Raw genomic sequence first — 25707 nt, 5'->3', positions numbered from 1 at the left:
ATTAGAAGTCTTTAGTGTGTAAAGATGAATACACAGAACAGATAGATCAAAATAAATAAAATCTTGAAGGATACAGGAGAGGTGAATACAATTATCTTTTCTACAACTTGGACTGTTAAAACTTAAAAGCGGGGAGATCCCTCAGAAATGAGGTAATTCATACAGAATAGAATTCTATTACTATGATATACTATCATATATGTTAAAGAAATAGTTTCCAGAAAGGTCAAGACATATTTTTGGCAAGTGAACTCATAGTTTATTCACAGAAAGGAGGGTTTATATTTCACCATTTGAGAACATCATGCAGAACAAATACACTTTCCCAAGAACCCCTTCCTTCCCTATAGATGGCTAGTCTACAAGGATCTGGAATTGACCAATGATATCAATTATCCTCAGGTATTCTGGATTTTGATTCAACTCCATCATGTAGCACACAGGAAGTAATCAATAAATATTTGCCAGAATGAATGAGCTCTGTCACTTACTAGCTGTGTCACCTTAAGGAAATTACTTAACTCCTATCTTCTTGACAATCAAATGTGGCTATAATTTATTCCGTTGACTACCTGAAAGTAAGAATCAGCATGACTAAACTGCAGGACAAATTCTCAGAGGTGATGTTTTCTGCCAAAACTCCTAGGAAACCAGCTATAGCCAAGAGTTGAAGGCAGTTAGTTGTGCAGAACCCTGAGGCGGAGGAGCAGGACCAGTTGCTTTGGAGTATGACGGGCAGGGGCATTCCCCCATTTTCTCAATATGTCAGATGCATGTAAGTATTAATAGAAATCATTTTTGAAATGGTTTTGAAAGCAATAAGCAAAAAGTCAATGTTTTAAGTTAAGAATAAATCAAATAGATAATCTTTTAGATCTCAAACAGGATCTAGCTCTGATTTTATATTACTTTCTAATGCAATTGGAGATTGTCTCCCCAGGTAGTAGGAATGTCCATTACAAATTTGCAGTAGCAATTCTGAAAACAATTGATTGAGGAGCACTTTGCTTTTATATATGATCCAAAATGTACGTGACAAAAATCTCTTATATCAGAGAAGCGAGGCTCCTTTGACAAAAGCCTGATCAAATCAGTTGATCATGGGCAAGTTAATAGCAAAAGCAGACTCATTTAGTGATAAGAGGATATGTTTATGTGGGGCTTGCTGTATGCCAGGCATTGTTCTAACTATTCTGTATTTTATGAATTCATTTCATCTGTACAACTCTATGAGGTAGACACTTTTTGTTTTTAACGTCCTCATTCCAACGATGAGAAACTAAGGCAGAAAGAATTTACATATTGCCTAGGGTTACAAAACCATTTCTCCGGAATGCAGCTTTATAATTTTGATAGCCTTAAATACTGCCAAAGATATTACTGCAGCATCAGGACACTTTTAAAGCAGACCCTCGTTCTTTAGGGCTTCAAGCTTAGTGACACAAACATTTCAAATCATGATTAAAGAATGGAATTACAAACCATTAAAAGTCACACTGGAAAATGTACTGAAACTGCCTGAGAGTCTTTCAGGCACATTTAGGTATGAAAGGAAGTTAACATGGCTATTATTAGGACTTTCTGTCCCAAAACATTGCACAAGGGGTCTTTGTTTATTCATTCAAATATTTATTACTTTTCTACTCTGTGTCCTGCGCTGCGGTCAGGCACACCCATGAATGGGGAGCCCTATGTTCCTGAAATAGGAACTTATCTAAACAAATCCAATCCCAGGATATTATTCCCAATTTCCTGCTTGAGCCATTCCACCTGCTGCTTTGGTCAGAGCATTTGCTCAAGCGGCTTTCAACCCCTGACTGGTCTCCACTGTTCCTGCACCACTGGCTTGTGGACCTCAGACTCTCCTTCCTTCTCAGCTTCACCAAAGCACACCCAGGGCTACACTCTCTAATCTGCCCTTGAAATAAGACTACATTTCAATAATCTGTCCACCTTCCCCAGATGTTTTCAGCACTGTATGTATTTTAGTCTTGATAGCTACTTAAGGTTTCACATCACAGGGAACCTTAGGAGACAAAGAATTTTCAAGTGGTTTCACTACCCCATCCATGAAAAACTCATTTTCACCCATGAATTCATGTTAGAAAGGCTTCATAGGAAATGACAGCTGGTTAAGGTGGATAACTGTGTGGGGGTTTTTTGCTTTATTATGAGTGTAATAAATGTTCACTGTAGAGATTTGGTAAAATACAAATGTATATGCATGTGTGTGTATATATAAATATATACATATATGTGTGTATGTATGTGTATATACATATATACATATAAAATAGAAATCATCTGCCAAAAATAAATATTACTAACATTTTAGTGCATTCCCTTCCCCAATTAATATATCGATATTCAACTAGTAGTACAGCTACACACACAAATATACACACATACGTGTATGTATGTATACTAATGAATATCTAAAAATCATAAACTGTTTAGCTATACATAACATTATGAACATTTCACTTTATTGAATAACCTAACATACCTTTTATGTTCATATGCTTGGGCCAATATTCACATAACTGGAAATCTAGCTTGATTTAGATTAAACATATGAAAATATGCTCAAACAGTAACGTAAAATGTTTACTTCCTGTAATTTATAACGATGAAATTTTGGTTAACAACCTAAATGCTCAGAAACAGAGAAATAATTAAGTACTTAGAATATAGCTATGTATTAGAAAAGTTTGTAGCTTTCTTAAAAATGTATTTTCAAAGAATATTGAATGCTAGAGAAACTTCTTATGTCATAATATTGGGTGAAACCAACAAAATTTTATACAGAGTTTGAGCTTGATTTTACAAAAAAATTATATGTATCTATATCTACCTGGGGAATAACACTGGAAACAAATACATCAAATTACGAGCATTGCTTTTGGGGGGAAAGGGGCAAGGAGAGAGTAAATATGATCTAATTTAATAGATATATTTTTTAATAGTCATGAATTATTCTTTTGCACCAAAATGAACATGATAAGAAATGAAAACACTTTTCTCCCAAAGGCTGCATAGTTATGTGAACTAGGTAAGTAAATGGCCCAATTTATCAAGCTGAAAAGAAAGAAATTGCGTTCCAGTTTTAGGGTATAGGGTGGGTATGGGAAAGCAAGAGAGGCAGCTGAGAAGTCTAAGAAAACAGAGCAGAGTCAAGAAGATATATGAAGTTTGGGGAAGCTGAAGACAAAGACAAAGAAGAAATAAAAAAGAGATGAGGCTGAAAAAATGTAATCATTTCACAATGTATATCAAGTTATCACTTTAAATATAAATGATTTTTATTCATCAATTATACCTCAATAAGGCAGGAAAAAATAAAATTATGTTTCTATTTAAAAAATAGAGATAATTTCTAACATGATGATCATATTTTATATACACTCATTGGCAAGTGGAAACTTTGTTCTATAAAAAATTTCTAAGTGCAAAAACCCAACTGTGAAAATAAATTAGTAGCAGAGCATGGAAAAGTTACTCTGATAACTCAAAAAAAAATCTAAAACTGCTACAAAGAGATGTCATAAGATGTTCAAAAATTAAAGTAGGCTATTGTTATTTATAGACTTTAAATGGAATAGTAACTATTTAGCTTATAATTTATTAAAATAAAATGCTAATTCTAATTAATCGTAATGCAGAAGAAAATATGCAAATTCAATGACAACTCTCAAAATACTTTTAATGGGGACCAACTCAAAATAATTCTGTATGAAGGGCTCCAGGGAACTGTGTGCAAGAAGAATAATATACAAACATAATTGTGTCACTCAAAAGACCAAATTAATAATTTCTAACAACCCGCCAATATGTAGACCTAGACCATGATTCCCCAGTGCCTCTTCACACTGAGCTCAGTACAAGGTAGATGCCAAAATCTCTGAGTTAAAGAGATGAGTATGCAAATTCCCAGTATGACTTTCTGGTCAACCAGCAGTGATTGCCATGATTTCCACTCCTACTAAAAATTGATCAGCGAATCAATGAGAAATATAAGGGGATCAGAGATTTCTGACATGAAGAGACAGAAAATCACTAATGATGCTTTAAAAAATATTCATTAAAATAAAATTTATTTGGGGCTAGGTAAGGCGAAAGTATAGTTAAGGATCACACCAACACATTGAGGGTGAGATACATTTGGGGCGATAGAGAATAAGAAATAAAGTCGAAAGATACAATTCTGGTTGAAAATTTCAATTAACATTAACTTTTTAAGATATCAAAAATCAACATTTAGAAAAAAATATTTAATGCAATCCTATTTTGCAAAATTTCAAATTGGTCACCTAGGGCTAGGCCTGTTTCAGTTCTCCATGGAATTGTGCATCTGCAATTACCTAAGACATTTAAAGCAAAGGAGGAAGAAAAGACAGCAGTGGTGGTAGTGATGATGGTGGTTGTGTTACTGTAAAAAAAAAAAAAAGAGAGAAGAAGGAAAGAAAAAAAAATCTGCTTTAATTATGGGAAATCACCGAAGTAATTTTTTATTGTTTATAAATACTGGGGAAAGTTATTCAGATCTCCAATCTGCATTGATTTTTATCCCCCAGGGAATGTGAAAAAGAGATAGTATAGTAAAACATAATGCAGAATTTCAGTTAGACAAAAACTCTAAGTAAATATAAACCAATATACTAAATTCACTTTTCAGGTATCCAATCCTATAGTAGTAGGACTACCAATTAATGTGAAATGAAAATTAGTGATGATTATCCAGTTAAGAGATTCTTAACCCCATTAGAATCACAAACACATTTGAAAATCTGGAGAAAGCTGACTCTTTAGAAATATACACACATATTCATGCATTAAATATATTGAACACAATTATAATGGTTTCAAAAATCTCCTCTGATTTGGATCATTCAAACCACTCAAGATAAAGTTGAACATAAACAGAGGATGTTCAGCCTTAAAATAGGGAACTAAAATATATCATAATTCTTTAATCAAATTTTATTGCAAATTACCTATCTTATATAACAATATAACATCTTACATTTTATAGCACTACATGACTTTTTTCATTTAATCCTTGAAATAACTTTGTCTGTGAATTTTATCAGGTTCATTTATAAATCAGGAAAAATACAATCCAATGAACTAAGTTACTCTTTAATTTCACACATAGTAAGTGACAAAAGTCAAGTGTAGAAACCATATTGTGATTCCAATTCTAGTACTTTCTCAACAGCATCATAATCCAGTTTCTAAGCTAAACATAAAAAGTGGTTTTTACTTTGTGAAGTTAGACAGTTTAAAATAACACAAAACAAACTCAATCCTTTACTGTGAAAGGAAAACATTTTTTTTTTTTTTCCAAATCATCAGCTGGTGGTTTGTTATGAACCAGTGAGCAAGCTGTGGACCAGAGCTTTCCTACTTGGGATTTTGTCAGTTTAAAGCCTTTGCTTTCATCTATTTCTGTTTAACATGATAACACAAAAGTCTAGAGAACCACCACCTTCCTTAGTTTCTTCACATAATCTGGACTCATACAGGAGCTTAAAAGACATGTTTTATACTCTTCATTATATACCAAATGCTCCGTATTTATTATACAAGAAGAGATCCTTTGATCCTTCAGAAACAAGCTCCTTTTTGAAGCCTTGGCAACATAATGTTCAAGAGGGCTCCTCCAATAGGGGCCAGTGGGTCACTCAGCACACATTTTTAAGTACATACTTTGTACAGCTCCTTATTAGGTCTTTATAATAAGGCAGAAACTTGGGGTGGGAGGATCCATCCAAAGCAAAACAAAACAAAAGTAGCAAACACTAAGAGGGGTTCAACTCCTTCCCTTAGTGAGCCCTCAGTGAAATGGACAGAGGAAATTTTATCTAAGGAAGGCTGGGATGGTGGACTGAGCAGGGGTACAGGCACGTAATTAATTTGCAAGTTCAAGACCAGAAACAGATTAAGGTTAAAATTGCATGCAATCAACATTATTTTCTGTTTTCTCAAAGCCACCTAAAACATTACAAAGTATAATCTGAGCCCAGATATAAGGATCACACAGAAATCTCAATAGGCATTTTATAATTCCACAACAGTGAAGAAACTAGCAGCTGAGAGCTGAATTAATTATCTGGAAAATTCAAGCAAAAAATCCTTTCCTCTAATACTTCCATATCCACAAATATTTCAGGAAACATTAGGGTCTAGAGACCTACATATTCTAGAAAATGGACTAATTTCAGAAAAGCCAACTCTACTTTGGACATTCACATTCTTTTGGTTAGGAAATGTAATATTCTCAGGTCATTTCTTGCATTAATTATTCACTTAGTGTACCTGGAGTGGATGCCACTGAATTTGCTGCTGTGTTCTAGGGCAAAATTTGTGGAACTTATGGATGGACACAACGGGAAACTGGCTGGTCAGTGAACGTTTTGGGAATGGCATTTTTTCCTGTCATTTTTACACATCAGTGGTCAAAATTAATGAAGTTTCTGAAGGAAATAACAATTAGAAAAAAAGATTAGGACAGACTTTTAATAAATTGTATCAGACATAAACCATGTTGGCAGAAATTATAATTAATAAATGGTGAAATGTAACACCGCCTTAAAATAGAAAGCAGAATCTCCTTAGAAACAACACACAGGCTAATACAAAAATCAATGTTCACCGTGCTGGTTGTTTGCAAAATTACACAATTAATCCTGTGTAAACTAACCTATCAGCAATGCACACTGCAGGATTCCTGATAACTATTAGGCTGCACAATGTATTAAAGAAAGAGAACTTTAATGAGATCCCATGAGAACCTAATGATTTAAATCACTTTTTTTCCCCCTAAAAGAACATTTTTACACCACTTAACGGACATTATTTTCCATATCTAATATACATATGGTCGAATCCACCAGGAACCAGAAGACAGTCTATCTTGAGTCTAAAATATGCTATTAAGCTGATTTCAAAGTAACAAAGGATTTAGAAATCTACATGAAAAAGATGCCACCCTTATCTTCTTAGATTTGATAGTAAACTACTGCTATCCTATGTCAGTGGGCTCTCACAGGGGCTAATTAGCCATTACAAAATTGTATTACCACATGATATACCACTCGAAGATATGTGGTCTTGTGTGCATTCAATTTATGTAAATTATAATCTGGCTTATTCCACTACAAAAATAACTAGAAATAAAGTAATCATTTAGGTATAACCATTTTAAAGATTTTAAAATGATTATACATGTACCTGTTACACATGTACTTACACTTACATAAGCATATAAGTAAAGATGTTTACATTCATCTGTAGGTATTCCCTTGAACACTTAACATATAAATAGACAATTCTGCACAGTTTAATCAGAAAAACAGTTCTTTTTTTTTTTTTTTGGATGATTGGGGTAAGCCTTTTAGGGACATTTTTCAACTCTTAGATTGAATGTAATTCCATCCAAAAGCATACCACTTGGATAGAGGCAAAGTGATTCTTCAAAAACTGCCCTGTGCCTTCATTTCATATTCAAGTGAATTGAAATGCCCTTGAAGAAGACATATTATTGTTACATATTCCAATAACCTCATTAAATTTGGTCTTAACTTCTTCTGAGCCCTGATTCTGTAATCCTGACAGCAATCCTGTCATAGATGAAATCCAGTTAGGCATTGTCTACCTCTATACCAAAACTGCATGCCAAAATAAATGGATGCATGGATGGATCGATCTGTCAATCCATCTATAGATCGATTAATACACAAGGGCATTAACTGCAATAAGCGAAATTGAGAAAAAGAGAAATGCTGTCAATCATCTTCCTGGAGCCAGTGTGGACATCCTAGGGAGCCCCACGTGCACTCACGAGTATTGGCTGGTTTCCTTCCCTTTACTCCACTGTTGGAATCAAACAGAGCAAAATTGCCAGTGGGAGGTCAGAAGCAAAGAGTACAGGTATCTTAATGAGTAGAAAGATAGGGAAAAGTGAGGAGAGACCAAAAGAGGAAAATCCAGGAGGAGAAAAGAATGTAGGCGCACAAAGGAGAGCAATTTGCCTGAAAGGCTGGAAGCCTCCAAAGCAATAAAGACAGGCGACATTTCTGCAGTGACGTGTCAGCACGAAAACTGTAGCAAGGGCCCACACGTGCCAGCGCCGTGCCACATGTCACCTACTGTCTTTCAAAATGATATGAGCCTTTTAGCTCTTATTTTCATATAATAATAATTAAGAATGTTAAGAGAAAAGACAGGGTTTTGGTTAGTTCATTTTTTTTTTCTCATTTAGCTCAGAAGCACAATACTCGCCTACTTAGTCCAAGGAACTAGCACTGATATCTCGGCAGCATCACTAAGCGGAGCACACATACCCAGTGCTACTCTAGACCCCAGCTTCAGGTCTTGCTTCTCCCGGCTGATGTATCAATTCCTGTCTCCTTATGTTTCTTCTCATATAGCTTTTCTATGAAAACAGTTAGGCAGAAACAAATATTAAAAGTGATTTACGAGATGGCTCTCTACTTGGTTTTAATAGATGGGCATTCATAGGTGGTTATTAAAGTAAAGTAAGATGAACATGGGGTGGGAAGGAGGTGGGCTACCATTTACAGTCCTTATAAACCCTGGTAATATCGATTGGGCTGGCCAGAAAGTTCGTTCGGTTAGTGAATCCGGTGTTCAATAGAAATTCTTGGTGAAAATGAAAATTGTGTCTTTTTACTTAAAATCGAATGAACTTTTTGGCCAACCCAATACACCCTGCTACTTTCTTGTATGATATAAATATTAATTTTACCATGAAGACTCCTGGTGAAATTATTTACCTGAACTAATAGGCATGAATTAATCTGACATGCATTTCAGTGTTCACCAAAAATTTCCCACTTTCAACAAGAAAATATTTTGAGAAGGACTAAGACACGCTTCATAAAGGACAGTCTGGTACCCTGTACAGCTTCCATCACAGCACTTATTATTCATCTATTAATCGTCTACCTACTGAGCTAAACAGTAGGTTCTTTCAGCGTAGGTACCAATCCAGTTGCTCACTATTGTTCCTGAACTTAATGGAGAACTTGGTGTACACTCAGAGCTCAGTATTACATGTTGAATGAATAAAAGGTTTATATACTTAATCCTCCAGTCAATTAGTACCTAACACAGTCCTTTTGAGTTCTTTCAATCAATTTTTTGCACTTTTCTCTCCCACTGAACTCTGCAATTTGATGTAAACAACATGGTTTTGAATACTTCACTGGATCTAATAGTGTTCACAATTGCAGCAAATATGTTTTTAGCAAATGCTACATGCTGCTCACTGTTCTAACAGTTTTTAAAAGAATAATCCATTTAGTAATTGCAACAATCTTCACAGATAGGTCTTATTCTTTATACGTGATACAGTAGCAGTTTCACTACAAAAATTGACCACGTTTTGAATAGTAGATTAGTCCCAAAGAAAGACGGTATAGCACCCATACAAAAGTTAACCCTATGGGGCAACACTTAGAGGACATTTACCTTCTAATATTAACATCACAATGCATATTTGTTTTCCTATAACAGTTCACTTAGGTATCACTGTTTTATATCATATGATAGTGATGGACCATAAAGCTTTCACCCAAAGGTCACTTAATATTATGAATCTTTCAACGAGAAAATAGTTTGAAGGGTGGTATGTTTGGCTGAATAATGACTCCCAAAGTTGTCCACATGCTAATCCCTGAAACCTGTAAGTATGTTTGTTGCCTTACATGGTAAATGGACTTTGCAGATGTGATAAAATTAAGGATATTGAGACAGTGAGATTATCCTGGATTACGTGAATGGAGCCAATGTAATCACAGGGTCCTTACAGGGAGAAGGTAGGAGGGTGAGAGTCAGAAAAGGGAATAAAAGGACAGAGCAGAGAAAGAAATTAAAAGATGCTATACACTGCTTGCTTTGAAGATGAAGAATGGGGCCGTGAGACAACGCAGGTAGACTCTAGAAGCTGAGAAATATATGAAACAGATTCTCCCCTAGAGGCTCTAGGGGGGCACAGCCTTACTGACATCTGGATTTTACGACCTGTAGCCTCCAGAATGGTAAGAGAACAAATTTAAGCCACTAAATTGGTGGTAATTGCTAATAGCAACAATAGGAAACTAATGTAGGTTGTGTATAGAAATGTGTAGATAAGAACTCACATTTCAATTTTGAGGGGCAGTTTTTGGTACTCCTTTTGGGTTCATACAAATGCTGCCTTCATTCTACTTATTTTATAAGAAGATGAAGTAATATTATATTTATAAGCCAAAATTAAAATTAACACTGCTTTTTACAGACACTTAAGTCTTTAAATAAGATTTGTCATGTAGGTAGTCTCATATTTATTATTGAGCACATAAAATATTTTCATAAATTAAGCCACTTAATATTAGGTAAATGGATTAATATCTTCTATAAGTTAAACACAGCATCTACAGTCTTATTAACTTAATATGAAACAAGTAATTTAAACTCTCTTCAGTGGTGTGCTCATCTATATTCAAAGATAAGATAAGAACACTTACAGAACTGAGAAGAACACTGGGAAGATTATCTGATATGCAAGTATTACTAAAGTATGTCTTTGAACTTTGTGTAAGTACTGGAATGTTACTATGTAGATCCCCTCTACTCTTATAAAGAAGAGACTGAGTTGTTTTTTTGCCTAGTTTTTCACAGCTACTATGTTGAAAGTGGAAAGGCATGAGATTTCTCTTAGATCTAAGCAAGTGAATCTTTGAATACATTTACGGTCTAGTACAGGTAAATACTCTGATATACTGGCATTGTAATCAGGAGCTGAAACAAACTCATATATCAGTCTTCTAATGATAATGTTTCCACAACGGAGGACTCAAAACCACTAACTCTAAATTTTCAGTTTCACAATGTAGCTTAGGTGTTTTTATGTTATGAAGAAATTTAAATACAGAAAAATAATACAGAAATACCTATATGATTCCCATCTAGAATTAACAAATGTTAACATTTTGTCATATTTGCTTCATAGCTCAACTTTTTAAATAAATAAAATACAAGAAATCAAGTCAAATCCCCTTAAATTTCTTTTCTAAGTTCCACTTCCCGACTTCCCTGGTGGTCCAGTGGTTAAGACTCTGCACTGCAGAGGTCATGGGTTTGATTCCTGGTTGGGGAAGTTCCTCATGACGCACGGTGTGGCCAAAAAAGAAAAAAAAAAAATCCATTTCCCTTTACTTCCAGAAAGAACCAACATAATCCACTTGGTGTATAACAATACATGTTTTATATTTTTCTACAAGACAATATAATTTTGTATGAGTTTTTTTAATTCACATAATTGGTATCATCCGCAAGGTGTCATTCTGAGACTTGCTTTTTTTCAGGTAAACTGTTGTTTTCAAAATCTACATTTAGATTTAGTTCATTCATTTGAACTGTTCTATAAAAGTCAAGATCCATATGTTAAATATTTTATATATGTCAAATTATTCATTCCCTTTAGAAGGACATTTAGGTTGGGTTCTTGTTTGGGGGGGTTTTGTTTTTTGGGTTTTGTTGTTGTTGTTTTTGCACTTACAAATGGTTGCATGGAACATACTTGTATATTTCTCCTTGAGCACATGTGTGAGCATTTCTCCTGGGTGATCATGTAGCAGGCATGTGGATGAGCATGTGGCTGGGCATTCCAGGGTGTAAACATTTTCAACCTTTCTAGCTCTTGCAAATTCCTCCTCCAAAAGGGGATTATGTCACTTTACACTCATACCAGCAGAGTATGAATGCTTCCATTTCCTGGCATCTTCACAACAGTCAGCACTAGAGGTTTTCACTGTTGTAGCCTAATAAATGTTAAGCAGCTTCTCACTGTGATTTTTTAAAAATCAGCTTTATTGGGATATAATTCACATACCATAAAATTACCACATTTTAAATGAACAATTCAATGGGTATTGACAAAAGCATGCCGTTGTTTAAACATCACTATAATCAAAACAGAAAATATCCATCTCCTCACCCCCCTACCCCCACCCACCAGTCCCTGAAGTCACTGATCGTACCTCTGTCCCTTCAGTTTGGCCTTTCCCAGAATATCATATATCGATAAACAAAATCATACGCCGTTTGACTTTTTCTGTGACTCCTTTCACTAAGCATAATGCTTCTGAGCGTCATTTATGTTACTGTTTATATCAGCACTCATTATCTTGTGACTGCTGAGTAGTAGTCCATGCTATGGATGAACCACAGTTTGTTTTCACTGTGATTTTAATTTGCACTGTCCTGATTACTCAAAAAGTTGAATATTGTGACATATATTTTGAGTCTCTTTTTTCTGAAATGTGTGCTCTCTCTTTGCCCATTTTCCCGTTGTGTTGTCTTTTTTTCTTATCAATTTAAAAACGATTCTTCGTTCTTTTTCTCATTCTCAGCATAAGTGATATATATTTTTCACATAGATTTGAAAATAAATACCCAAAGTGTAAACTTTAATCCTCCTAGAAGAAGAACACATTTAGCAGCGTTTGACATCTACATGCCAAAAAATAGGGTAGGCATCTGGATTAAAGTCAGTGTACTTTATTTTCTATTCAGTAAACCTTTAAATGGTAGAATGGTTCTTTCCTAGGAAGGAGGGAGGTGGGTAATGTGTCCTATATTGACTTGGGGACACTTAATATGAAACATTAATATACAGCAAGAGAAAAAGATATCTAAATTCTATGTGAAACAATTATCTCACCATTTCAACCAACACACATCATGCTTATGATCAATAATTGAACGGAAAATGTCTTTCATCTTCTACACCCAACACAAAACTGCTGTACAAATTAATAAGCAGGTTCTCCCAGAGTAGTGTGCATGTACTCTTTCTGCAATTGCATGCCCTCATCCAGACCAGAAGCTCACTAAATGTCACTCACCCCAGCCCTGAGCCCCCCTGGGGCTCATACAACTCACTCTGCTACTAAGCAGCATGGAAACAAATATCTTAAACCTTGTCATCACACAAGTCCTTATTCTTTGGTTGTTTCCTATGTAGGTTTTCTGCCTGCAGGGGCTGTGTGTTATTCCTTATAACAACCCCCAAACCACCCATATCATCTTATTAGAAGTACAATAAACAGTCTCGCTTACAAAATCCCCTTTATCACACCCTGGTTCAAGTCCAAAGCGTTCTCATCTCCCATGTGGTATACCAACTGATCTTGCTCTCCATCATAATCGAGTCTTCACACAATAGCAAAAGCGATTTTTTTTTTTACAAACATAAATCAGATCAAGTTGCTTAAACTACCTGAAGAACTGAATAGACATTTTTCCAAAGAGGAAATGCAGATGGCCAACAGGCACATAAAAAGATGTTCAACATCGCTAGTCATCAGGGAAATGCAAATCAAAACTACAATGGGATATCACCTCACACCTGTCAGAATGGCTGTCATTAACAAGAACACAAATAATACATGTTGGCGAGGATGTTGAGAAAAGAGAGCCCTTGTACACTGTTGGTGGGAATGTAAATTGGTGCAGCCACTGTGGAAGACAGTATGACGGTTTCTCAGAAAACTAAAAATAGAACTACCACATGACCCAACAATTCCACTCCTGGGTATATATCCAAAAAAAAAAACCACAAACACTAATTTGAAAACATACATGCACCCCAATGTTCAAAGCAGCATTATCTACAACTGCCAAAATACGGAAGCAACCTAAGTGTCTGTAAACAGATGAATGGATAAAGAAGATGCAGTATACATGCGCACACACACACACACACACACACACACAATGAAATACTACTCAGCCATAAAAAAGAATGAAATAATGCCATTTGCAGCAACATGGACAGACTTGGAGGGTATTATGCTAAGTAAAATAAGTCAGATACAAAAAGACAAATCCTGTATGATATCACTTATGTGTGAAATCTAAAAAACACAACACACTGGTGAATATAACAAAAAAGAAGCAGACTCACAGATTTAGAGAACAAACTAGTGGTTACCAGTATTGGGGCAATATAGGGGTGGGAGACTGGGTGGTACAAACTCTTGGGTGTAAAATAGGCTCAAGAATGTATTGTACAACACAGGGAACGTAGCCAATATTCTGTAATAACTGTAAATGGAAAGTAACCTTTAAAATTGTATAATTTTTTTTTAAGTTGTTTAACTGCCTGGATTTTTTTGAAGTTACTATATTGCACTTAAAATCCATATTCTCATGCATGACCTAGAAGGCCTTATATGATCTGCCCTAACCTCACCCGTGCCAAGCTCTCCCACGCTCACTGCACTCCAGGTCTCAGCCTTCTGTCAGCTCCAGACGACGCCAAATTCGTGCCTTCCACACTGCCTTTCCACTCCCTGCCCCTCTGCCTGGAACTCTGCCCTTCTGGCTCTTTTCCTATTTGCCTTCTCCCCTTTCTGGCTCAGCTTGAAAGTCACCTTCTCAGACAGCCCTTGCCAAAGTAAGTTCCTTCTCTCATTTTTCTCTACCACAGTCCTTTGTTTCTTTCCTGTAATGATTTTATTGTTTATTTATTTATTGGCTGACATTCTCAGTAATGGCAAACTATGACAGGGCAGGGAATCTGTCTTCACCTTAATGCTTAGCACAGTGCCTGGGATTTATAACAGCTCAATAAGTATTTGAGGAATGAATGAATGACTCCTTGAAATCAAAACTACGCACATACCACACACTCACACTTCACTTGAAGACGCTGGTTCTTCTGTCTTCTATTTGGGAGCACAGCTACAGCCCCATAGGTAAAATTTTCTGGTATGGTTCCTTGCCAGCATCAAGCTGGTCAGACCAAATTATTCAGGAGTTGCACAGAAGATAATTCCTCCCCTGATGCACACAGGACTGAAGGGGGGAAAAATCAAGCTAGTAAAAATTTCCTTCCTCTGCAGACTTTTTTTTTTTTTTTTTTTAATTTTTATTTATTATTTATTTATTATGTTTATTTTTGGCTGTGTTGGGTCTTCGTTTCTGTGCGAGGGCTTTCTCCAGTTGCGGCGAGTGGGGGCCACTCTTCATCGCGGTGTGCGGGCCTCATCACTATCGCGGCCTCTCTTGTTGCGGAGCAGAGGCTCCAGACGCTCAGGCTCAGTAGTTGTGGCTCACGGGCCTAGTTGCTCCGTGGCATGTGGGATCCTCCCAGACCAGGGCTCGAACCCGTGTCCCCTGCATTGGCAGGCAGACTCTCAACCACTGCGCCACCAGGGAAGCCCCCCTCTGCAGACTTTTAAACTGCTAATCGGCACAAGCAGCTTGTAGCAGATTGAGCTCAAAGTGTAGCTGAAATGGCACATAACTAATTCCAGGTGATTTAATATCTTACATTGCCCCAGTGAAAATATTGACAAAGAAGAAGAACACGATTTGGAGTCTTTCTGCACTGCTGAATTTGCTGTTAGCTTTGGAGCCTCTATCAAGGCATTTCCATTAATCAGCATTGCTGAAGAAAGGAAGTCTGGGTGTGGCATGCAGAAACCACTGCCAAATTGGGAAAATGCTAGAAAATGGTAAAATGCTAGTTATCTAGGTATGAATATTTAGGAGCCCTTTCTCAAAATGTACGGTCCCCTTGGTGAGTGTCAAAGTAATGTCCAGCAACGCTCCTTGACTGGTCGATGGCACATGTCTAAGGAGGAAATAAGTCTCCTGAATATACTGCCAATACTACATAGGCAATTACCAGTGTTAGGGGAAATATGACGTTGAGATTCTTCTAGCAAAGTCACATCTTACTAGTGGCATCTGTAAGCACAAACTTTTTTTTTTTTTTTATAAACAGGTCTGGTGTAAATTGACTATTCTAGGGTTCAGAGGTCATTATTTTATTCATAAAAGCTTTCTCTAGGGACTTGCCTGGTGGTCCAGTGGGTAAGACTCCATGCTCCCAATGCAGGGGGCCCGGGTTTGATCCCTGGTCGGGGAACTAGATCCTGCATAAATGCCGCAACTAAGAGTCCACATGCCGCAACTAAAGATCCCGCATGCCACAATGAAGATCCCACATGCCACAACTAAGAACTGGTGTAGCCAAAATAAATAAATAAAATTTTTTAAAAAGCTTTCACTAGTGCATTAATTCAGAATTCACTCTCATTAGCTTTATGAAAGATAACAGTCGCTTTAATTCTTCTCCTGACAACATTAAAAAGAATACAAAAAGCAAGGAGATTTTTTTTTCAATTGTCATATAGGAGAGTCAAATTGGAAATCATGGGACATCAAAAAGAAAAACAAAACTGTAGTATTTAGAATTATTGTGCCATATACCCTCAAAGATACATTTTACCCTCACTGAGCCAAAACTTCAAATACCAGCAATACTATTTCTCCCACAGTACTTCAGTTTAAAGCTGTACCATTAGACATCAGTTTTTAAATATCACCTGATCAGTAGTGCCCCTCTAAAATACAGCGGTATTTTTTAAACACCATATTTTGTTTACATATTCTGGCAGCTAGGTCTCAGATCCTAAATTCTTAGGTTTAAGATATCTCCAAATATAGATACTCTCACTCAGAACATTCATTATACCAATTTTCGAAGGTTTAGGCTGGCAGTTGACAAACTTGATAAAACTGACTGATTCATGGAGCCAATAAATGAAAAACAAGTGGAAATGTTGAAAGTCAAACAAATTTAGAAATCATAATATGGTAAACCCAGAGGTAAATTTCACCACTGAATCATTCAACAGATGTCAATGATACCTTTGTCAAAGACAAGTTGTAAACCTTTTGAGAGAGATGCTTCAATGCACAGAACAGTTTTATAATGAATCACCTAGTATGTGGCCAAGAAATAGATGTTGCGTTTTGCCCTCAATAAGCATACAGTGGCATAAGCAAACCCACTGACAATTTTAAGAGGTTTTCACTTTGCTGATGAATGCTTTATGAGAAAGCATAGCCTAAGAGAGTGAAGGCAACATAAGTGAGGTTCTGTAGATTTGCAAAAGAGCAATTACATACACATATGTGAGTATGTGTGTGTGCTGGCTGTGTTTAAACTCTCAACTTTTAATCTCTACATTATGGCTTGACACTGTTACTTAGTAGATGCACGTAATTATTCTTTGTAAGGATATTTCACATCACTGTAACTATTGCTTTATAAACTCTACCAAAGGAAGCACTTCTTCCAAGAGAACTCTGGATTTTTGTGTATTTCTAGGTATGAATAAAAAATTCATAGCAATTAACACAAGGTGCATTATTCAAGGAGCTATCAGAAGGAAGAAGATCCATTACTAATCAATATTGTGGGTATTCATTTTTGTATCTTTTTTAAAAAGTAAAATTACTTAAAGTTGTGAGATTATACAAATAAAAACAAGAATTTAGAGAATCCTGATATTTCATAGTCAGACCCTAATATTTGAAGTCCTTATCATTACTTTCCTGTTTCCCCTTTTTTTTCATTTCACATGCATATTATGTTTAGAAAACTGACCACAGAATGACCATATGTGCATTATCTGAGCTTCCATGACTAAGAATGGGGTCCTAGAAAAGACTAGAGAACGCAGAAATAGCAGAAACATGGAGGAGAAATTAACCCAACTGTAAAAAAAAAAAAAAAAAAAAAAAAAAAAAGGATGGTGCTGTGTTTTTCTACTGGTTTCCTGGCCATCTTAAAACTGAAAATCACTTCACAAGGTCACTGGCACCAAACATCCCTACGATGGCTCAGGATGCCCATACCCCTGACCTCTCTGCCAGTCAAGCAGGCATTAGGCTGGCTCCGTAAACGCACATGCTGTGACGGTACCATCTTCCAAGTATGTGTGGCTTTCTGTAAGCCTACTGCAAATTAGGGAGGGTTCTTCTTTTATAATACGTGGGAAGGTCTTTCAGAACTTGAGAAAGGTATACAAATCACATTTTAACACTTCAGATCTTCTCAAACAGCACTAGATTACACTGTGACAAATATTGCTAAAAATCAAATGCTCATTAAATAGGGCTTGAACATTTATTTTGTTTCAGAGGAATGATACCTGAAATGGAATTTCATCTTTGCCTTTCAAGTTCTGCCTTTTCCCTGACACCTTTTAGTAGTGCCCAAGCTGGAAGTAACCTTTCTCTATTTTGACCACACATTGTCAGTACCTTCCAATGGCATTTATAATCCTTTATTTTGCAGTACACTTATTTGTGTACATGTCCCAGCTCTTTAATTAGACTGGAGTTTCATAACATTTCAGGAACGCAAGATCCCAGAAAATGCAAACATACTCATATTAATAACATTTTACGGGCATGTATTCAGGGGTAACTGTAAGCATCTTCAGGCCACCAACCGTGTCTAATTCATCTTGGAATTTGTCCATTCAGCGTAGTGATTTCCACACAGCAAGAACTACCTAAATTTTCACATAAAGATTAAATGCAGGAACATAATAGAATAAAGAGAGAGGGGGACTGTGGTGAATTTTTCTTAGGGGTGTCTTCACCCTCCTGGAGTTGGGTTGCATGTCCTAGCGTAGTAGTCTCAGTATTGAGACAATCTCGGAAAGTGGCTTTGGGCAGGAGGTAAGTGAACATCCTTTCTCTTTTAATCCTTCTGACTATAAAAACCTGGAAGTCTCAGGTAGGTTCTAATATACCATTAACAGCGCTTTAACTCTTCTAATCTTGCTATTTCATAAAGAGGGAGCAGGACTTAAGCCTGGAGCCTTGGTCAGGCAATAGGACCTAGCTAGAATGTAATGACCTTGGGTTGTTTTTGTTGTATTCACGTTTGTAGTGACCTTTCAATATTTCCCACTGACACTGGTGTTTCATTGATAGCAGTGAAATAAAACTTCCATTTTAAGTCAGTGTCTTTTTATAATGAGCCAGTTAAAAATTTAAGTGAATTATGGCAGATGGCACAAAGATAAGACAAAAATCGTGACAATGGTTACATTTCAGCGAGTACAGTCTTAGAGAATTGTAGATTACTGAGCGACCAGTGACTTTAAGAAGAAAGGACAGTGGGAAATGTGTCTGAGAAGACAGACAGGAGCAGCGAGCTGTCCAGTAACAGGAGGGGGTCTCTAAGGATACAGGAAAGAGGGGAATCATGAAGACTGAGTCTGGCTGGATGTGGAAACCAAGTATGACAGTTACTTGGCCTGCAGAGCAGTGGGGAGCCAGGGGAAATTTTCAGGAAGTAAGTGACATTATGGTCAAAGTGACAAGCGAGAAAGGGGATTTTAACAGTGACGTTTAGGTCTTAGTGGAGACGGGCGACAATAAAATGCAGAAATCCAGTGAGAGAAAGGTTGCAGTGGTCTAGTGATTAGAAGACTGAACAAGGAATTCTCCAGAATAGCTCATGAGAAATAAATCTCAGTGTGTCAAGAAGAAAGCTGAAGCAGGTTTTCCGGTTGTTTAAAGTAGAGAAAGGTTAAAGAGGACAGAAAATGGCAAATTGCTAAAGGGAGATGGGAGAAAAGATGCTCTCTGCTGCAGTAAAAATGTATTTGCTATATCAAAAACAAAAACAAAAAAAACTGTGGGGAAACCTAGGATTGCTTGTGTTTCAGTAGTCCTAATCATTTTTTTAAGTACAAACTCATTATAGAAACCTCAGTTTACAACCACCATCAATTTCTGCCATTTCTTTCATTTTTTTTTCTGAGATCCAAGAGAGCAGAATTTAAAATTTATAAGGCTTTAGGTTATATCATCGAAAAATGAAACATTTTCAGAAAACTTGCATTTTCTGAGTAAGGAAATCTTTTATCAGTCACAAATGATTTGCCATTAAAATAACTTTAAGACAAATCAGATGACCTGATTTCTAGTTCCACATTCACACATATGAGTTCCACGAGTTCCCTTAACTCTCTGAACAGGATCAATACCTACCTTGCTTAAATAGCTAGCCGTTACGAGTATCAAATTAAATGTACATACATTGTGTCTTTCAAAGGCAATTTAAAGCATTACCAGTATAGAATTAAATACACCGTAGCACAGCCTTTTAGGGTTACATATATTGCATTTTGCCTGTTGACATAATTTTTGAAATATGAAAAATATAGTGCAATACTCTGCTGGTGCTTTCGGCAAGACTGCAGGAGAAACACATCTACTCACGTTTATCAGAAAGGTGGGGGTCAGAGGTATAAGAAAAATAGCATGCTTGGCTCCCAAGTACTTAGAGAAAAATGACATGCTATAGAAGGAAGAATATGATGGGAGGATTTGAGAAAATAGAAAGGCAGAAGCAATGAGAACACAAACTGAACCTACATCAGGCATGGCGGTAGTTGTTCTTCAGCCACTCTCAGTGAGCACGTGAAGAGAAAGAAATAGCCCAAGAAAGTCCCCGGCTATATATTCTTGACCTGCTTCTTGTTCTGTGCACAAGAAGAAATAAGAATAATGTTGGTCCTCACTACCCATTAGCGCCTTCCCATTACAGTCATGCTTCTGAAAGTTACAGGTAAAGCAGGGTTGCAGCCAAATGCACAACCATCATTTCAGGCCAAGAAGCCTGCTTCCTTTTCCATGTGTGGCTGTAACGGACAAAGAGAAGGAAATGGAGCAGCTCTCCTCTCTCCCTCCTCAAGCCTGGTGCCTTATGTAATCTAAGTAGTCACCTCCTTGATTCCTGGCATTTGGGTTTCACCTTGGCCCTTCTGACTCTAAGGAGGTACTCCTGGTTCTCCCAAGCCCAAGCCATTTCCAAGGTAAATGGAAAAGAGTAAGGATAAATGTAAAGAGATCAGAAGACAAAAGCATCAGAAAAGCCTATCCAGCTAAAGAATCTTTAGCCAAAAGTATTCCTGGCCAACTCGTCCCTCCCTTACTCTCAGCTCTAGCCTCTCTCTCCAGACAAAACCATAGGCACTTCCATGGAGCCCAAGTTCACCCTCTTGTCACACTCCCTTCTCAAAGGCATTTGTCTTCCTGGGCTTAAGATATTTAGGAACTGGAGAAGACAAAGGACTCTCCCTTGGGACAGAGAGTAGTTCTACTTGTTCCATGTTTCTTCCACTTTTTAATCAATCGTGTATGAAGTACATGGTGTCACAGTGGGTTTGATAATCCTGTTGTTAGCATGTCTTTAAAAAAAAAATTTCTCCCTACCATGTCTACTAGAATCCTCCAGCAAGGTGGTTAGATGAGTCCTCCCTTTGAATCTGGACTAGTCTTTGATGGCTTGGACCAATGGATTACAGCGGAAGGGCTACTCCACACCTGGCCTTTAAGACAACTGACAATCTTCTAAATTGAGCTCTTGGAGCCCTGAGCCATCACGCAAGAAGTCCAACAATCTGTTGCAGAAACCAGTGAAGAGGCCATGTGGCTACATGAAAAGGAAGAGAAGCCCAGCTGAGCTCAACCCAACTGGCTAAAACAACGGACATGCAAGTGAAGCCATCTTGGGGCCACCAGTCCAGCTTAGCCAGCATCTGGAAACCACGAGGTGACCTCAGCTGTTACGAGGTGGGGCTAAAGAAATCACTTACCCCAGCCCAGCCTGAATTCCTGACCCACAAAATTATGAAATTTCATAAAATGGAGTTTTAACTTGTTTAAGTTATGGGTTAGTTTGCCACGTAGCAATAGATTTATGGGACAGTGCCCCTTCACATTTTACATAAATTGCTACATGGTCACATTTCTGAATCATTTTTCATCATTTCCCCTCTTAGCTACACATAAGCCTCCAGGTATTTTTCTTCCAAACAATAAGCAGCTTGTGTATTTCCCCAAGAATCTCATATGCAAATCACGTATCTACTGAGGTCTTAAACAGTTTTAAGCCATATGGTGAATTCCCGGTACACAATTCAACAAAATAAATGATGAAAATAGCGTGAACTCAATTTCAGAAGCCAATGGAATGGTGATAGTATTTACACAGCACAGTCTCCCTAAGTGATAGTAATAAAAAAATACACTGTGATTTCCCTATAGTGGGCAAATCAAAATCTTATCTGCAAAGAATAGTACCTTGGATAGTTATCAGTGCATTGCTTCTAGAAGGACATCTTGTAAAAGGTTTGGAGGTTTTATTATTGCTGTTTTGTATTTGTATTTAACATTCTTAAACAGCTACATCACTAGTTAAGAGGGTTTTATGTGATTTTCAGATAAATGATCTGTACTCCTATAGTTGATACATGAAAATTTATCTTTTCTATTTTAAACTATGTTGTAATTTCTTAATGACTCAGAACCATCCATATACTCATGATTTCTGAGTTGTCTTCTTCTAGTGTTTCTATCCTTATCCCTTGCTGAAGAGATGTTAGCTGTAAATTCTTTTGTCTGTGAATGAATCTGCAATATTTCCTTCATCTGCTCTAACTTGCAGTTTATCATGTTGTCCACTAAAATAAAACAGACAATTAAGCGTACTGGGATGCTTCTAAATTAAGAGTAAATAGTCATCGAATGAGGCTGGTCTTTCCACAATAAAATGATTGCAGTTTGGTGAATTTTTGCAGAGATTAGATTTAGGTTGCTATGATGCCTCTTTTGTTCAATTTTTAGATACTAGCTTAGGATTTAAATACTGGAGTTACCTGGTGAGTAAACTCCAAATGAATACCTATCATTACAGTCATTGATTTATTTGACATTTTTACTCTTATTTGTAGCAGTAAAACAGCATGGAGGAAAATGAGCATTGTTTTGGCAATAGGTGGGAAATATTTATTTTTAGGACATCTACATAGGTCAAAATAAATTGGGATTGAAAGTATTTAATATGATATGTTAACTACAGATTAATAAACTACTCTGTATTATTCAAGGCTTCCAATTTTATTTTTTAAATATTTATGGACTGGGAGTAGCTGTGTAATTACTTCAGTTTCCACTTCAGTTTTAGCATGAGTTGTGAACAGTGCACACGCCCCTGCCCACCCCATGCACGTATACACTTACAGCCACCCACATAATCTTGCTTCATTTATGGAACCAGTTGTAAATAACCAAAACCATATTGGTATGCAATCTTCAAAGACAGTAAATGCAATGTAAATCCAGTTGAATAAAAATCTAGAACAGGGCTTCCGTTCCCTTCATACGACACAGAACCAAATGGACAGCCAAATTAGCCTCCCATTAAGGACACGTTCTAGTTTTCAGAGGAGACAATCAAAGGACTCTCCGCCAGAAGCATCCAGTCTGTTAAACCCATTATTTAAATGAACTTGGGAAATGATGACACAAACCTTTCTGTCCCTCCTCATCAGCTCAGAATTTGGAGGGGCAAAGGAAGTGGAATGCATGCTTAATTGAGGCAGTAAATACTAGGCTGTAGCAGACTGTTATACTGTTAAATACAGCAATGGGTTTTTAATGGCTGCTGTCCAAAATTACACTGGAGAAAAATGGTTTATTAGTAATAATAATAGCTGGCGCTTTTATCCTCAAAGCACTTAACAAATATCAGCTCATTAGTCCTCCAACTGCCACTGGGAGGCAACAGCAAATGTTTCTATCCTCAGTTTTCAGCTGGTGAAACAGGGAAATAGAAGGTAGTAACCAAGTTTTCAAAAGGAGGTTTTGTGTATGGAGGTCAATTTCCAATTCAAACAACTCATATCAATTTTTATACATAATTGGATGGTATTCCCTCTAATGACTGCCAGCCCTTTTTTGAGGGGAGAGTGATTAAGGTCGAATCCAATTTATCTGAACTTGACTGACATGAGTTGTACCTGAACTGCTCAATGCTGGTCCTTTAGCATTATTTCAAGCAAATCAATTGTGTTCAAAATCTATTCAGCCCAAATCAATTACATGCAGAAACTTGTATGCATGGAAAAAGGTCTCTTGAGATCCTTTGAAATCTAGCTCCACTGAGAATTGCTGGAGGTCACAATGTGAAATGGGGTCGAGGTCAAATTTAAACACCTTTATTTTGGCTTTCTACTTTTAACCATTCTCTCAGATCTCCTTTGTGGAAAATAGTATATGTCTCACATTAGTGAACAATAACGAATAACCCCAAATAGTCCGTTATTCCTTCTGGTGTAGTCCATAGATGTTAAAATTATTATATTTTTCTTTGTTTACTTTCCATCATGGACAATGTTTTCAATTTCTTGCCATTGTATAATGCCTTAAGTATTTTAATTTAATGAATGATTTCTCTGCTGTGTCATCAGATGCACTGTACAGAACAAGTTTAGAAAGTCTCTGAATTTGTAATACAAAAATACGTTCATTTCTTGAGGACCCAAGTGCTGTACTCTAAAGAAGCAGGCATGGATCAAACAAAAGCCTTAAAGCAAATCCACTCCATATAGTCTAAGGAAATGGGATCTGCTCTATAGACAAAGCAGAAAGCAAAAACACATTTTTGCCACTATCTGTTATATAAAAAAGAGCCTTTTGGAGTCAGTGCTTGAGAATGCTACGTGTATTTTGCATATTAAAAAAATGTACATTTTTTTTCTAAATACCACACACCAAAAAAATCAAACACCTCTCAAAAATCCTAAATATATTGCCCATGCCTAGAATAGAGTTGATATCTTTTTCCCTCCCAAACCTTATCTTAACTGACAGCTGCTAATAAAGACAGCGCCATTGTTATGATAGGTGTCATTTTCAAGAACAGTCAGGCTGGGATATGGCATCTACCACTGCCAACTATTTCTATCTTAATCTGGAGTGGCAGATACACCTTTGTGGAAATGCTAACCGTGTAATGCAACTGGTTTCATATAATACCCAGATGTGAAGGAAATCCATGCATATTGTATACTATAGAGCATCAGAAACATTCCTGCCAAGAAATAAGAAATGGTAATGAGGGCAAGCAAAAGCTTTGGTGAGGGTGAAGGTTGATTTTTACATATACTGGTGCCCAGGACACATTTCAGGAAGACTCAGACACCAGACACTTTTATGACATGATTTTGGAGAAAACACAAATGTCCTCCTTTCCCAATGCATCTCCCATATGGCAGTGCCTCACAATGAATCTTTGCAACAAGAATTTTAAATCCACCATTTTAAATGCCACCATTCCTAGTATAAACATACAATATCATGTAATACCTCAGGAGGAGCCCTTATTATCTACTTTTCCACATGTTTACCTGAGGTAATAAGACACAGAACAGGTAAATCTGGTCGGACAACAGAGATGAGTGCTGGCCCTTGATGAAGACCATAGTTAGAGAATCCTACTAATGCATGGGGGTACTGACGGACATTGCACACATGGGAAATGAAGTCAAAGAGAGAAGAGAAAGGGTGTGCAATGGACTGAATGTGTGTGTCTCCCCCAGATTCATATGTTGAAACCCTAATCCCAGTGTGATGGTATTTGGAGGTGTGGCCTTGGGGAGGGAATTAGATCCTAAGGGTAGAGCCCTCATGAATGAGATTAGTACCCTTATAAAAGGGACACTGGAAAACTCTCTTGGGCCCTTTCTGCCATTCTCTCTGTGACAATACAACAAGAAGTCAGCAGTCGGCAAAGCAGAAGATGGCTGGCACCCTGATCTCAGGCTTCTAGTTTCCAGAACTGTGAGAAATAAATTTCTGTTGTTTATAAGCCTCTCAGTCTGTGGTACTTTGCTACAGCAGTCCAAACTAAGAGGGGGTGCTGAAGGGGTCTGCTGGACTCAAAGGCAGCATAGTGTAGTAGTTAAGATCTTGCGGCTGGGCAGCAGATACTTCTGAGTTTGAGTCCCGGCTCAGCCACTTCCAGGCCATATT

At 37.0% G+C, this 25707-nt stretch overlaps 1 protein-coding gene across 9 annotated transcripts in view; it reads right to left on the bottom strand.

The window, feature by feature from the left end:
- Positions 1 to 25707, bottom strand: part of CHL1 (cell adhesion molecule L1 like) — a 202911-nt gene that overhangs the window by 163504 nt on the left and 13700 nt on the right. For 5 of the 9 annotated variants that reach the window (XM_036869258.1, XM_036869265.1, XM_036869266.1 and 2 more), the window contains exon 2: positions 14714 to 14868. The exons of the other annotated variants lie outside the window; for them this stretch is intronic. The gene's annotated coding sequence lies outside the window, so the exon portion shown is untranslated. The remainder of the gene's footprint in view (positions 1 to 14713; positions 14869 to 25707) is intronic. 9 annotated transcript variants of the gene reach the window in all.

Source organism: Balaenoptera musculus, chromosome 11 (assembly GCF_009873245.2).
Source record: "Balaenoptera musculus isolate JJ_BM4_2016_0621 chromosome 11, mBalMus1.pri.v3, whole genome shotgun sequence".
Classification (NCBI taxonomy): domain Eukaryota; kingdom Metazoa; phylum Chordata; class Mammalia; order Artiodactyla; family Balaenopteridae; genus Balaenoptera; species Balaenoptera musculus.
Note: the sequence above shows the minus strand (reverse complement) of the source record. Positions and strands in the feature narration are given on the sequence as shown.